The sequence below is a fragment of the Mus caroli genome, unplaced genomic scaffold, assembly GCF_978045245.1.
Source record: "Mus caroli unplaced genomic scaffold, Mus_caroli_1 scaffold_3, whole genome shotgun sequence".
Taxonomy (NCBI): domain Eukaryota; kingdom Metazoa; phylum Chordata; class Mammalia; order Rodentia; family Muridae; genus Mus; species Mus caroli.
The window spans coordinates 27,911,840-27,929,142 of NW_028227258.1; positions in this window are offsets into that span (position 1 = coordinate 27,911,840).

A 17,303-nucleotide genomic window follows, 5' to 3' on the forward strand; every position below is an offset into this window, starting at 1 on the left:
ACCATGCCGGACCTAAAGCTCTACTACAGAGCAATTGTGATAAAAACTGCATGGTACTGGTATAGTGACAGACAAATAGACCAATGGAATAGAATTGAAGACCCAGAAATGAACCCACACACCTATGGTCACTTGATCTTCGACAAGGGAGCTAAAAACATCCAGTGGAAGAAAGACAGCATTTTCAACAAATGGTGCTGGCACAACTGGTTGTTAACATGTAGAAGAATGCGAATCGATCCATTCCTATCTCCTTGTACTAAGGTCAAGTCTAAGTGGATCAAGGAACTTCACATAAAACCAGAGACACTGAAACTTATAGAGGAGAAAGTGGGGAAAAGCCTTGAAGATATGGGCACAGGGGAAAAATTCCTGAATAGAACAGTAATGGCTTGTGCTGTAAGATCGAGAATTGACAAGTGGGACCTCATGAAACTACAAAGCTTCTGCAAGGCTAAAGACACCATCAATAAGACAAAAAAACCACCAACAGATTGGGAAAGGATCTTCACCTATCCTAAATCAGATAAGGGACTAATATCCAATATATATAAAGAACTCAAGAAGGTGGACTCCAGAAAGTCAAATAACCCCATTAAAAAATGGGGCTCAGAACTGAACAAAGAATTCTCACCTGAGGAATACCGAATGGCAGAGAAGCACCTGAAAAAATGTTCAACATCCTTAATCATCAGGGAAATGCAAATCAAAACAACCCTGAGATTCCACCTCACACCAGTCAGAATGGCTAAGATCAAAAATTCAGGTGACAGCAGATGCTGGCGAGGATGTGGAGAAAGAGGAACACTCCTCCATTGTTGGTGGGATTGCAAGCTTGTACAACCACTCTGGAAATCAGTCTGGCGGTTCCTCAGAAAATTGGACATAGTACTACCGGAGGATCCAGCAATACCTCTCCTGGGCATATATCCAGAAGATGTCCCAACCGGTAAGAAGGACACATGCTCCACTATGTTCATAGCAGCCCTATTTATAATAGCCAGAAGCTGGAAAGAACCCAGATGTCCCTCAACAGAGGAATGGATACAGAAATTATGGTACATTTACACAATGGAGTACTACTCAGCTATTAAAAAGAATGAATTTATGAAATTCCTAGCCAAATGGATGGACCTGGAGGGCATCATCTTGAGTGAAGTAACACAATCACAAAAGAACTCACACAATATGTATTCATTGATAAGTGGATATTAGCCCAAAACTTAGGATACCCAAGATATAAGATACAATTTGCTAAACGCATGAAACTCAAGAAGAATGAAGACCAAAGTGTGGACACTGTGCACCTTCTTAGAATTGGGAACAAAACACCCAGGGAAGGAGCTACAGAGACAAAGTTCGTAGCTGTGATGAAAGGATGGTCCATTTAGAGACTGCTGTATCCAGGAATCCGTCCCATAATCAGCTTCTAAACGCTGACACCATTGCATACACTAGCAAGATCTTGCTGAAAGGACCCAAATATAGCTGTCTCTTGTGAGACGATGCCGGGGCCTAGCAAACACAGGAGTGGATGTTCACAGTCAGCTATTGGATGTATCACAGGGCTCCCAATGGAGAAGCTAGAGAAAGTACCCAAGGAGCTAAAGGGATCTGCAACCCTATTGTTGGAACAACATGATGTACTAACCGGAACCCTGGAGCTCTTGTCTCTAGCTGCATATGTATCGAAAGATGGCCTAGTCGGCCATCAATGGAAAGAGAGGCCCATTGGACTTGCAAACTTTATATGCCCCAATATAGGGGAATGCCAGGGCCAAAAGAATGGGAATGGGTGGGTAGGGAAGTGGGGGGCGCTATGGGGGACTTTTGGGATAGTATTGGAAATGTAATTGAGGAAATTATGTAATAAAAATATTAAAAAAAAAAAAAAAAAAAAAAAAAAAAAAGGAATGAATTTATGAAATTCCTAGGCAAATGGATGGATCTGGAGGGCATCATCCTGAGTGAGGTAACATATTCACAAAGGAACTCACACAATATGTACTCACTGATAAGTGGATATTAGCCCAAAAACTTAGGATACCCAAGATATAAGATACAATTTGTTAAACGCATGAAACTCAAGAAGAACGAAGACCAAAGTGTGGACATTGTGCTCCTTCTTGGAATTGGGAACAAAACACCCATGGAAAGAGTTACAGAGATAAAGTTTGGAGCTGTGAAGAAAGGATGGACCATCTAAAGACTGCCATACCCAGGGATCCATCCCATAATCAGCTTCCAAACGCTGACACCATTGCATACACTAGCAAGATTTTGCTGAAAGGACCCAGATATAGCTGTCTCTTGTGAGACAATGCCGGGGCCTAGTAAACACAGAAGTGGATGCTCACAGTCAGCTATTGGATGGATCACAGGGCCCCCAGTGGAGGAGCTAGAGAAAGTACCCAAGGAGCTAAAGGGAACTGCAACCCCACAGGTGGAACATTATTATGAACTAACCAGTACCCCAGAGCTCTTGACTCTAGCTGCATTTGTATCAAAAGATGGCCTAGTCGGCCATCACTGGAAAGAGAGGCCCATTGGACTTGCCAACTTTATATGCCCCAGTACAGGGGAATGCCAGGGCCAAGGGGTGGGGGTGGGTGGGTGGGGGACTGGGGGGGGGAGTGTATTGGGGACTTTTTGGATAGCATTGGAAATGTAATTGAGGAAAATACCTAATTAAAAAAAAAAGAAAAGAAAACCTACATCTTACCTGGAAATACAGATGGAAACCAAATAAGGTGAGAATGTGTGTCCAAGAACTTACAGAGAAGCTACACTCATAACATTGGCAGCCTAAACAGAAAACAAACAATGATAATAGCAACAGACATGCTAAGGAGGAAGAAGAGACATCTCAGAGACTCCCACTCCTACAGAAACAAAATCACAGGTAACTAGTGACTTCTGAGATGTGGAAACTAGCCTCTCCCAAGATGAGCCTCACAATTGGTCATTCAATAAAAAAAATTAATCATTTCTGAAATCATATATACACAAGCTCCATGAAACAGACTCAGAAGGATATATTTAAGTATTTATGCATATGTACATACATATGTATACACATGTAACTATAACAACAATAAGCAAAATGAAGCCATCGATTTGAGAGAGAGAGTGAGGGGAAGGTTATGGGAAGGATTGGGGGGAGACAGAAGGAATAATTTTAATTTAAACATGAAAAGAAAGTAAATACTGGTAAAGATGAAAATAGGCAAATAATATTTCATTAAGAAAGTCAGATAAGCCGGGCGTGGTGGCACACACCTTTAGTCCCAGCACTTGGGAGGCAGAGGCAGGTGGATTTCTAAGTTCAAGGCCAGCCTGGTCTACAGAGTGAGTTCCAGGACAGTCAGGGCTATACAGAGAAACCCTGTCTCAACCCCCCCTCCAAAAACAAAACAAAACAAAACCCAAAAAACAAAAACAAAAAAAAAAGAAAGTCAGATAAAACCATTTAAAGTTCATACCTGAAAGGTCAAAAAATGAGTGTTTGTGTGCACATAGGTATGTATACCCAGTGTGTGCTTATTACATGAAGAAATCAGAAGGGGGCTTGAGATTCCTCCAAATCTGCAGTTACTGGTATTTGTGAGCTTCCATGTGGGTGCTAGGAACTTAACCTGGGCCTTCTGTAAGAACAGCTAATGCCCCTAACTATGGAGTCATTTCTACCCTCCCCATAATTGTTTTCTTTGTTGGTTTGTTCTTTTTACTTTGTCTGTGAGGGAGTTTGTCTGGAATCTTCTAGTCAGGGTGGTTCTACTCTAGCCTTTGCTATTCCTTTTTTGAGGTATGAATTTTGACATCTTATTTCTATTTTCAAACCATTATGGATGCTCATGCAGAGGTGAGGAAGCCCTGACTAGTCTCCCTTGAGGAAAATCTCCCTTTTCTTCTCAGAGAATGTTTCCTTCCCTGGGAGAACAAGTTGAGCATTTTCTAACTAGAACACATTACCGAAGAGGTTGGCTCTTTGGTTTCTATTCCCAGCTGCATCCTCAGACCATTGAGTGACCCTTCCATAATTCAACTTCTCCATGGTACTGTGGACATTGCTAACCAAAAGCAGGAAAGAGATAGGACATATGCTTAACATTTAGTTCAAACATCTTAACTGAAATGTGTAAGCTCTTGAAGAGAGAAAGGTCAGCACATGATGTCATTGCTCCTACTATGTACTAAAATATCAGAAGAAAAAAAAAAAAGAGAGAGAGAGGCTTTCTAAAACAACTGCACTTTCTGGTGTTATCAGGTATTGAGGAAGGCCTGAACAGATAAGTAGGTGGCAGGCTGTTTTCCCAACCTAAAATACAATGTTTGCATCATGTCTTTCTGACAAAGTGAAATTTTAAAAACTCTTTCTAGTAAGGTGTGATGTGCATTGGAAGTGTTTGATGAAAGAACACAGGGAAGTGATTGGGGACCTGGAAATATGGACTTGATTTGAACCCTTGGATGAAAATCCTCCTTTCTGGGCCATTTCCATGACTTATAAGATTATAGTGATGACATTTGCATTCTCCAGCCTGGGATTATCTGGAGGGGAAGGAGAGCTCAGTTGAATTGCTTTAGTGAATGCATAAACCATGACATTTCCGGAAAGATAATTCTGATTAAAGGATCGTAAAGCCTAAGTCCATTTGCCTCTCAGCATGGGCAACAGAATTATACACAAGTGCAACATTTGCTTGAGTTGAAAGAGGAAATTCTTCTTCATCATCATCTACATCCTGATTCTGGGTTGAGGGAAGCCATAATTTTCAGATGGTGATGTCACATCCATTCCCACAACAGAGATTAGACCATACCACAAACACAGATTTATGCTTTCATGGGAGAAATCTTACGTTTTCAAACATTTGTCTTTAACAATGGGCTACTGGCAGGGAAGAAAGCTACCAGGCACACATAAAAGAATGTATTGTGTTGTCAATTGGCAGACTGCACACAGACAAAGGTACTGGCTACTCATTGGAATCTACTTCTGTGATGAACATGCAATAAATATTCCATCCAAGTCATAAGCCAAGTAGTGTCATAGCACATTTTGGTAAGATAATTACAAAAATGTTTGTCATGGTGAATGATAATGAACTGTAATTAAATATTAATGTAATTACTGTGTCAAGAACTTAGAGTTTCCACTTTTAAAATCCATATTTAATAATTGAGGGAATGTTAGAAATGTATTTTTAATTTACCCTCCTTCTCTGTAAAAATACAGTTGGCTAAAACATCAAAACTCCTAGCTTTAAAAGTATTGCATTGCACAATTTTTTTACTACTAAGAGTTATTAATTTTTAATAATATCATGACTTTGGCCATAGTGATTTTTAGAACAAAGTACCTTAGAAAGTCATTTCCCCATCTGTTGATGAGTCTGTGTTTTATTATTATTATTATTATTATTATTATTTCCTTTTCTTATTGCTTTGGTATGAATGTATATGGTATGTATATGTATACATTACTGAATATGTATACAGGTGTGATTGTACTTCTGTGTGGTGCCCAGAGGTCAAAGTCAGGTGTCTTCCTAGTTCTTCATCTTTTTTCTTCTTTTGAGACAGAGTCTGTCTGGGTCTTGGAGCTCACCACTTGTCTTAGACTGGCTGGTCAGCAACACCCAGATTTCCTCTAGTACTTTCACACAGATCTGGTGTTCTACATCATGTTAGAGTAGTCATCTTATTGATGTGGTTAGAATACTAGGAATCCAATTTGAGGTTCTAGTTTTGCATAGCAAACATAGCAAACACTTTAGAGGATAGGTTATTTTCTCAGACTCTGCTTTCAAGAAATGAGACTCACATTTGGATCTCATCTTCTCAAAAGCCAGAAACAAATGATAAAACAGCATCAATGACAAGATTTCAGTGATTCATTTAAAGAAATATTTATCCTCTGTCAGATTAGGATGCGCTCTTAACCACATAGCTATCTCTCTAGCCTGATTTCAGTTTCTTTAAGATCCCCAAGATGTGCCTGAGAATGCATGAGATTACTTTGGTCCTCCAAGGGTTGTAAGTAGAAACAATTTTTTTCCAAGAGGACCATCAGTAGCCCTCATCAATATGAATGATGAATGGGCTAAGGAAGAAATTGGAGAAAACATCAATTACAATATCCACAAATTATATAAAATATGTTGGTGTAACTCTAACCTGGCATGGGAAAAGTCTGTATGACAAGAACTTCAAGTCACTAAAGAAAGAAATCACAGACACCCTCAGAAGATGGAAAGATCTTCAGTGCTCATGGATTCATAGGATTAATATGTTGAACGTGCCCATCTTACCCAAAGCAATCTGCTGATTCAATGTACTTCTGAACAAAATTTCAACAAAATTTTTTACAGACATTGGAAGAGCAATTCTTAATGTCATATGGGTGAAAAAAAAAACCCAAGCTAGCCAAAACAATTCTGAATAATAAAAGAACTTCTGTAATAATCACCATTCCTGACCTCAAACTATACCACAGAGCAATAGATTAAAACCGCATGGTATTAGTACAGAGATAGACACATTGATCAATGGAATATAATCAAAGGCACAGAAATAAAGCCACACACCTATGGACACTTGAATTTTTGATAAAGAAGCTAAAACTATACAGTGGGGATAAAAGCATCTTCAACAAATGGTGCTGGTCTAACTGGCAGCCTGAACGTGGAAGAATGCAAATTGATGCATGCACAAAGCTCAAATTCAAGAGGATCAAGGACCTGAGCATAAAGTCATATACACTGAATCTAATAAAAGAAAAAGTGTGAAATAGCCTTGAACACATTGGCATAGGTGGACATCTCCTGAACAGAACTCCAATGGTTCAGGCTCTAAGATCAACAGTTGATAAATGTGACCTCATGAAACTGCACAGCTTCTGTAAGGAAAAAACAAAACAACAAACAAACACTGTCAATAAGACAAAATGGCAACCTACAGATTGGTAAAAGATCTTCACTAACTCTACATCCCACAGACAGCTAATATCCAAAATATATAAAGAACCAAGAAGTTAGACTCCAAAAAACCAAATAACCTGATTTTTTAAAAATGGGGTACAGAACTAAACAGAATTTTCAACATAGGAATCTCAAATGGCCAAGAAGCATTTAAATTGTTCAAAATCTTTAGTCATCAGGGAAATGTAAATCAAAATGACCCTGAGATTCCACCTCACACCAGTCAGAATAGCTAAGATCAAACCGCAAGTGACAGCACATGCTGGCGAGGATGTGGAAAAAGAAGAACACTCCTCCATTGCTGGTGGGATTGCGATCTAATACAACCACTCTGGAAATCAATCTGGTGGTTTTTCAGAAAACTAAAAATAGTTCTACATGAAGACTCAGGTATACCACTCTTGAGTATATACCCAAAAGATGCCCCACCATACCACAAGGACACATGCTCCACTATGTTCATAGCAGCCTTATTCATAATAACCAGAAGGTGGAAACAACCCAGATGTCTCTCAATCAAGGAATGGATACATAAAATGTGGTTCAGTTACACAATGGAATATTATTCAACTATTAAAAACAAGAACATTATGAATATTACTGGCAAATGTATGGAACTAGAAAATGTCTTCCTGAATGAGGTAACCCAGACCCAAAAGGACATGTACAGTATGACCCACTGATAAGTGGATATTAGCCAGAAAGTACAGAATACCCATGATACACCCCACAGTGCCTGCGAAGTTAAAGAAAAAGGAAGGCCCAAGGAGCCTGCTTAAATCCCAGGGGGAAAATAATAATGGGAGGCATATGGAGGGAGCAACCTGTGTGGAGGAAGGGAAAAGGGGGCCAGGATCAGCTTTGGGGGAGACAAGAGAGAGAGGCTCAGAGGACCAGGAGAATGAATGGAAATATGCAGTTGCTTGGGCTAGGGGGTGAGAGGAACCTTTAGAAAGTCCCTTAGATCTAGGATGAAGGAGGCTTCCAGAACTCAGTGTGGGTTACCTTAGCTGAAATGTCCAACAGTTGGGATATGTAATCTGAAGATACCACCCCCAACAATCAGACAAAAACCCCAGTGGAGGAATGGGGACACTAACCCACCCACAAAACTTTTGACCTAAAATTGTTTCCATCTAAAAGAAATACATGGACACGAATGGGGCAGAGACTGAAGGAATGACCCAACTTGAGATCCATCCCATGGGCTGGCATCAATCCTTGACACTATCATAGATGCTATGCTGTGCCTGTCCTCTGAGAGGTTCTACCAGCAGCTGAGATAGATGAAGATACTCACAGCCAAGCATTGAACTGAGGTCTGAGACCCCTATGGAAGAGTTAGGGGAAGAATTGAAGGAGCTGAAGGATATGACAACCCCATAGGAAGATCAACAGAGTCAACTAACCAGACCCCTGGGAGCTCACAGAGACTGAGCCACCAACCAAAGAGCATACACCAGGCTGGTCTTCTGCCCCTGGCACATTTGTAGCAGAGGGCTGGCTTGTATGGCCTCAGTGGGAGAGGATGTGCCTATTTCTGAAGAGATTAGGTTTAACAAAGGATACATAGAATCTTAAAAAGAATCTCATAATATTCTGAACAATGTAGGGTCTCTTTGTTCATGTTTGAGATCTGAGATCTTCCATGAGTGAAAGGAAAGTTACATGGGTAGCCTGGTCCTGAGAATAATATGCTTACATTGTACTAAAACACAATTTTAATTTTTTAGATATTATAATGTAATTATATCATTTCTCCCTTTCTATCCTCCAAACCCTCCCATATTTCTCTTATATGTGTGTATATATATATATATATATATATATATATATATATATATATATATATATATGAATCTACTGTTACTTGTTTGTATGCTTTCAGGGCTGACTTTTTGGTATTTGATAACAACTTGGTGTGTTTTCCACTTGGGAAGACTCCCAGCATCCCTTAGTTGCCTGTGGCTTTTTGTGTAGGGTTGAGACCTCCCAGGCTTTCCCCCATCCACTTTGGCATGGCCATTGTTTTAAATAACTACAGTGGTGAGGTATAGAGTGATGGACTAGGAGGGAGAGATGGATCTCCCTTAGAAGGGAGATAGAATAGATAGCTATTGATAGATTTGGGTGGGTGGGGAGGAGTTGAGGGAGGGGAAACATAAATAAAACATATTATATGGAAAATCTATTTTCAATTAAGAATTAATATAAAATAAAAGTTTAAAACACCATAGGGGCCTGGAGAGATGACTCAGTGGCTACTAGAAGTCTTTGCTCTTGCAAGAGACCTGAGTTTGCTTTTCAGTACTCAAATGTCGGCTCACAACCATCACTAACTCAATTTCCAAGAAATGCAATGCCATTTTCTGTCTTCCATGTACTCCTGGATGTGCATGGTGAACACACATATATTCAGGTGCATGCACGCTCTCTCTCTCTCTTTCTATCTCTTTCTCTCTCTCACACACACATACACACACAAACATGTAAAATATATTTAAAGATTTATTTATTTGCTTGTTTTATACATATGAGTACACTGTAGCTGTACTGATGGTTGTGAGCCACCATGTGGTTGCTGGGACTTGAACTCAGGACCTTCAGAAGAACAGTCAGTGCTCTTAACCACTGAGCCATCACTCCAGCCTTTAAAATATTTTTTTAAGTTTAAAGTAGCAACTCAACGAAATTTCTTCTTGATTATTGCTTCAATGAACATAAATTAAGGTAAACCATTTTGTGTTTTTCTGTGATGGGAACAATCAGCAGGTTCAGTTTTTCTTTACTGGATCCTGAAAATAACAATCTCACTTGCATGTCATGATTTCACATGCTTACAATACTCCCATGACATCAAAGTATAAATGCAAATGTTTCACAGACTAGGAAAACTCGGCTCCTTTCAGCTTGGTGTATTGGTGTGTGACAGCGGAGACTCTCATGAAGGCTACTAATGGCCAACTGTAGCTTCTGACGTCACTAAAGCAGATTTACTGTTTTGTGGAGTATAGACTGGAACACTAAGATGTGAATGTAGGATGACATTAATCAGAGATTCAATAGATTTATAACCTATCATTGACTGGTGAACTAACCTATCTATAAATGATTTGCAATACACTTGTGTTTGTGAAGTTGTTGTGAACTGCAAAAATTATATTAAAATTTCATTTTATACTGGAAAAAGGTTCAAAGTTCAAAAAGGTTCAAGGTTCAAGAATTTTGATTGAATTTGGGGTGCTTTTATATCTTTATAAAGCAAAAAAACCCCAAATAGCTAGAGCTGAGCAATGGTTACTGAAAAACAGTGAGATCAAGAACAATGTGTAGAGGAGAAAGAACAGTGTGATGAAAGCCACACTCCCAGGAAAAGTCTCCGGATTCAGAAGCCTGAGAGGGTGCTCTCATTTACTAAGGTTGTTTCAACCGATATTTAATTATCCTTTGAATTGCCAGGAGGAGAACGTCGCATGCGTAGTCATTGTGCAAGTTAAATGAATGTATACACGCACAAAGCGTGCTCAGCAAATGTCACTGCAGCAAGAGCTGCAGAGTGTGCCGGTAGTGAGAAATGGAATCTGAAAGCAGAGAAGAAAAGGCTCACTGGGGTCAGCTTGGAGTACTTTGCAGGGGAGTTCAACCTGCATCTTTGGGGCTCCTAAGTGGAGTGGGAAGTTATAATGTTCTTGGTGAACCATAAATTTAAAATCTAATGGACGAGGGAGGATCAACCCCAACATCTATATGCACAAGTGTCAGAAACACAGAAAGAATACTCGTGTCTCCAGAGATGGACGTGGAAGTGCTAAAATGCAGGGAAGCAAGAAGGATAAAGGGAGTGAGTGGGTTATTAAAGTACCTAGAGAAGAGCTAAGTACCTTGCTCTACTTAGGGGACCAACCTGCTCAATTCACCCCTCCCAAATCAAACCTTACTTTCCCCAGGGCAATAGTTTGAGGGTAACATTCCAGAGGGAGGATTTGTCTTTTGTTTTATTTTCTCTTTTAAAGTATCCATTATGCACATGGAAAACATATTGACTCTCTCACACAGATACATATACAGAGACCCCAATAATGGATGCTCCAAATGATGTCTATATGCTTTTGAAGACATTTACAGTTTTGCTTCCTCATCCAAAGAACTAGAAAAATACAAGATTATGAAAGGGAAAAGGGCTCACATGAACCTTAATGGAAATAAGTGTTAGCACAGAAAACATTTTTGGATAGTCAAATGTAATGACTTTCCAATTATTAGCAATTTTAATGGTCATAGTGGTATAGCCTCGTTATTTTATTGCCCTTTTCCTGGTTACAAAGCATTATCACTCTAATTAAAATAACATCATCTGGCTTTCACAGTGCACTATAACTCATATCCCCCTAATCCAAGGGTTGAAGGCAGCCACAGTCTGAACCACTTAGAGGTCCTGCAGTATCAGTTCACTTGGTGCTACAATTTATGGATTTGCTGGATGGTGAAGGAAGCCAGTGATGTGGAAGTTTAGAGAATGATAATCAGTAGAAAGTAAAACCAGAACAAGACACGGAGTTACATGCACACAGGTGAGACTCTTCTCTCACAATGGAGAACATCAGAGTGTAAAGGACCACCATCTTCTAGAGGCAACACCTATCGCTTCTCTAGGGAGTAAGAAAGTGGCCATAATGTCTGTTGTTCCTATCTAGACAGAAATATAATTAGCAGAAAGGTTGAAGCAGGGAGAAATTGAAGCTCCGAAACCCAGAGACCTAAGCATGGCTGGAGGGACAGGAGAGCAACAGTGGGAGGAACTGAGGGTAGGAAGACTGGCCAGACTCTGTGATTGTGCCAGTCAGGAGTGATGGAAGAGCTTGGAGTACTGGTGACAAAAACATAATGTGACAACCTTTCCTTAATGTTCAAAAGGAAGAAAAGGCTGCACTCAATATTATAATGAGGAAATGGGTGTGTGGAACGGCAGGTGGTGGGAGAATGAGAGGGTGGGAGAATGAGAGGACTCTACTCTCTGAGCCCTAACTAATGCCAAGCCAAAAATCAGGCCCAGAATTGTTCAACAGCACATGGTTCTTTAGGCAGATCTAAAAAAAAAAAAAAAAAATCCATATTTTATAGGAGAAACACATAGTTGTCAAGTGATACAAAGTTTCTTACAATTGGCACATAAGCCAGCACTCTGTAGACAAAATTGGAAATTCCTGGAAGTAGGACAGAGCCCTGGTTTTGATTATTTATCAACCTTAGGATGCTAGATCCCAACTTTCATAGCTGGGGAAAGAGCACAAGGAGGAGGTAAAGGTCAAGAGTCCGGTTTCAGGGTGGCTGTCAGGAAACTTATGAATGACGGGGACTGAGCAAGTGCAGAAAGACAGACAGAACTGTATGATGGCACCAGGGTTAGGGACAGGAAGCAAGGGGGCGGGGTTTGAATAATCAAGGACTGGGAGCAGGAGCTCAGAGAAGTCTGTGCTGATACTTGGTATCAGTATGTGCTGAGGTGGAGTACAACCTCCACCAAACTACACAGGTCAGGGCTAATTAAGAGGATGTGGCTACTCAGTCCTTACTTCTCAGTGTTGGAGCATCTATGGGCATCTCTTATTAGCTAAGCCCTGTAAGAAGCTTGAGGAACAGCGAGTCCAGAGCATGAAGCAGGGGCTTGTCAATCTCCCAGGATACAGAAGACAGAGGTAGCAAGTCCAGATGCCTTTATCATTTCCACATTATGATTCATGTTTCCAGTACAAGTGATGTCAAAAATTCTGATCCCTCTGGAAATGATAGCAAATCAATGAAAAGAATAAAGAGCTTTATAGTTGTGCCATCTTTTAAAACAAGCAAGCAAGCAAACAAACAAACAAACAAACAAAACCCTGTTATAAACTGGCCAAAACCAGTTATACTCATTTAGCATGCATATTGTTAGAAAATCATGGTTAGACAAAGTCTTTTTCTTTTTTTTTTTTTTTTTTTTACTCAAGATGTTCTTTTCTGAAACAAAACGACAAAACCCAAGGGGGGGTCACAGAGACTGAAGAGACAGTCACAGAGCCTACACTAGGTCATGTGCTAGGTCTTCCACATATACGTCATGTTGTTTAGCTTGGTCCTCTTATGGAACTCTTAACAGTAAGAGTGGGGGAGTGTCTCTGATTTTTTTCACCTCCTCTTGAGATATTTTTGAGATATTATAAAAGCAATCAGTGCTTTTTCCTTTGAACCTGGCTGACAGTTATATTCATGTTACAAAAAAAACTAACTTTCAGATTTATTTTCATAACTTTTGACATGAGGGTTTGCACCTAGTCATATTATAACTTCTATGCTATTGTTCCATTGGTATCTCTAGACGATCTTCTCTTTCCTGAAGGAAAGAGGGAGAAGAAAGAAAGAAAGAAAGAAAGAAAGAAAGAAAGAAAGAGAGAGAGAGAGAGAGAGAGAGAGAGAGAGAGAGAGAAAGAAAGAAAGAAAGAAAGAAAGAAAGAAAGAAAGAAAGAAAGAAAGAAAGAAAGCGCATGCACACACAGAAAATAAAACCAAAGATCAAAGTAACAACAACAACAAAAATGTTCTTCTCTACACCTTTCAGATTCTAGTGAAAAGTATTTTTCAAATATATTACTTTTAAAATCTTTATATTTTAAATTAAGTGCATATATTGTGTCTCACAGAGAATATATGCTCACAGAGGCCATCAGAAGTGCCAGGCTCTCTGGAGCTGGAGTCTGATATAATCTCCAGCTGCCTGGTGTGAACGAGGGGATCCAACTTGGGTCCTCTGCAAGAGCAGCACATGTTCTTAAGGACGGAGCCATCTTTCCAGGCCCCAACCCGTGATGTTTAAGGAAGCGGCATGAACTGGTGAACTGAATGAGCCTCACTTCCTCCTTTTGGAACTGAACTGACTTGGTGGATGATAAGATGAAGCCAGCGAAGTGCTATTTCTGAGATAAGAAATCACCAGTCTCCCAGAAACTGGTGGGTTTTCTAAGTACAGTCCAAAAAAAGGAACAAGAAACAACAGCTAAAAGACACACAGAGGAAAATCAGTTTCAGGTAAGTATAAGCCTATGGGTCATAGTTTGGGTACATGTCCACCTCTGCTTCCTCTAGCCACCCAAGTAGTGACCTGGGTAAGTCATTTCGTTGGCTCTTCATTTCAGTCTCCAGAACAGAATGACATGCATTAAATTAATTTCACTGTATTTAGTGAATCTGTGTGTTCCCTAAAAAGATATTGGTCTGAAGATGGACATAGGCCAAAGAATGAGGTCAGTAGAATGTTATACTGATTTTTGAAAAACCAAAAGTATTTCCATGGACATTTTCTAAAAATAGTACACTCAAAGACTATTTGAAAATCTTCTAGAATGTTTAATCAATCCCAAGTAATAGTTTTAAAATAGAAATTTGTTTTTCTACTCTGAATTCTTCTATTAGAGCAGAATGCAGACTGTGGTAGGCTAGGGTAAATAGTGATAGTGAAATTCTGTGATAGTGATTGTCAAAGACAGCCTCAATCATCTGACCTTATACTCAGGACAGCAAGTAAGCCACAGAATAACATAAGTCACAAAAGACCCTGTCACTTCTACTGGAAACACTCTGGTTACTGGTCAAGAATGAAAATCACCGCCTTAGAGCATCATGATTTCAAAGCCCAACTCTACTTCTCTTAGCTCCAGAGTAGTTGCTGTGTTGAACAGGAAGAGATGCTGCAGATCTACTGTCTTAGTTAGGGTTTTACTGCTGTGAACAGACACTATGACCAAGGCAACTCTTATAAGGACAACATCTAATTGGGACTGGCTTACAGGTTCAGAGATTCAGTCCATTGTCATCAAAGCAAGAACATGGTAGCTTCCAGGTAGGCATGGTGGAGGAGGAGCTGAGAGTTCTACAGCTTCATCTGAAGGCTGCTAGCAGAACACTGACTTCCATGCAGCTAGAGGGTCTTAAAGTCCACATCCACAGTGACACACCTATTCCAACAAGGCCACATCTACTCCAACAGGGCCACACCTTCTAATCGTGCTACTTTCTGGGCTAAGCATATACAAACCACCACATCTACCATTAATCTCGCAGCACAGTGTACAGTGAACCATCATCAGAAAGAAGAGTGGCAGTCTCTTGAAAAGCACTACCTCCGGGACACATGGCAACAATATGAGGCAAAATACAAGCTTCTCCATAAATGTAAGGTTACTATCATTGTCACTGTGCCTGTTTCCTACAGACGAGTCCTCATAAACAATCCTTGTTGCTAGAACGTGAGAAGAGTTAGCAACCACCATAATCAGAAAAACACATTGGACCATAAACAATACTATTCAGAAGTCCTTACATCACTGGATGTCCTATGACCCCAGCCCTTGTAGCCAGTGTTTCCTGGTTAGTCCTCTTTACCACTTCATTCATTTGGCTTGTTGAAGGGTAGTAAGACTTTGTCTGTATGAGGAGAGTCTGCAAGTTTGAGTATTTTCTTGGATCACATTGATCTACCCCTTTCTCCTAGGTGGTCAGTCTCTTTGGCCTGTTCTGTTGTTAAACTGAGTAGGTTTGCTATGAGTCTTCTTTCTGTATCAAGTACCCATTCTTCCTGTAACATGAAAACAGCCTTTTGAGTGATGTCATACTAGTTGAAGAAATACTTCTCACCCACATTCTGTACAGCTTCCCCCGTTCTTCCCCCAATCTCTCCATAGCTAAGGTTGAATTTTTAAGCCTCAAATAAAATCCCAGAGTGTAGTGAAATGATTACTACACATGAAAATTCCAGATCCCTTGGAACATGTAAAAGAAAGCCTATTTGTGTTTTTTATTCCTAAAACATCATAAGAGGATCTTGAAAAGTTGCAAGGAGGTGTGTTAAAGCAATAGAGTTTAAGATTCCCACAGACAGGACTTGATTCTACTGATGTCTAAATCAGATTTAAAAAATGGCACACCACTGGGCAAAGAATCCGCATCTGTTGGAACAGAAAGAACACAGCTGGCAGGAATGACAGGCAAGGTAGAAAAAGAAATGGAAGACATAATGATCTCAATTTCAATGTTTGTCTGAAACACTTAAGTAGGACTTAGAATATCTTACATGTGCTACACTGATCTGATGGTCTCCATCTGTTATGAGGCTCCAGAGGCCGACTGGCCATTAAACAACAGGACGAGGACTGCTGTAACAGGTGCAGTGAAGTGGGAAGGTGTGGAGCAAATAAAACAAGCCTATGGCATCTGTAAGAAATGGTGACCCCCAGGAAACTTTAAAAGGTTGTGTGCTGTGGTATTCATGACGTATGTGTGAGAGGCGCAATGGCAAGTGCATTTCTCATGAAAGTACTTCAATTACTTGCATACTGTTATTTCTTTAGACTCCCCAGGCCCAGCGCTATACACTTACTTAATGCTCGAAGAGAGCTATGACGTGCTTTGACAAATTGGCCTTTAATGCAATTCATTGGCCTGATGTCAATGGGAATGTTGCCTGAGCTACACCCTTTGCTAAAGTAATTTTCTAAACCTACCGCTGTGAGTCAACTAGCCTCTCCTCGTGAGTTTTCATTGACACCCTTTGACATCTGTATCAAATTGAAATTCCTTATTAGCACCCTTGAGTCAATGCATCTCTTTTTTATGTCCACTTGAAACTCTGCTTGGTCCATGATGTAGTTCAGGTTTCTTGATTTTCCTGCATCCTCTGTTCTTTCCTGCATTGCCTCTGTTCTTTTGCAACCACTTCTCTCAGTGTATGTAGCAATCTCTTTTTTGATAATGGGATCCATTCTGCATAGAATCTTTTAAGATACCATATGGCTAGTGAAAGATTTACCAAAGGCATCTTTCTAAATATGTATTTGTATTGAACTAAGGCAGTTTTTTTAAGATATTTTCTTCATTTACATTTCAAATGCTATCCCAAAACTCCCCTGTACCCTCCCCCCTCCCTGCTCCCCTACCCACTCACTCCCACTTCTTGGCCCTGGCTTTCCCCTGTACTGGGGCATATAAAGTTTGCTAGAGCAAGGGGCCTCTCTTCCCAATGATGGCCAACTATTTTTATATATAAAATATGTAGAATATTATATACTAACTACACAGTAGAAAGTTTTTCCCCCCTCTCTTAAGAGCAGTTCCTCTTCCTATGTTCTTGATTATCAGACATGACTTGGAGATTCCCTTCTTTCATTAATTGCTTTCATCTAGCCTACAGTCCAGGTAATTCTCTGTGTCCTAAATCCATCCATTCTCACGAACTCTACCTTTCTTCCATCTTTGCAGTGACACTGAGATCCTGCTTAGGTGTCCTACTGT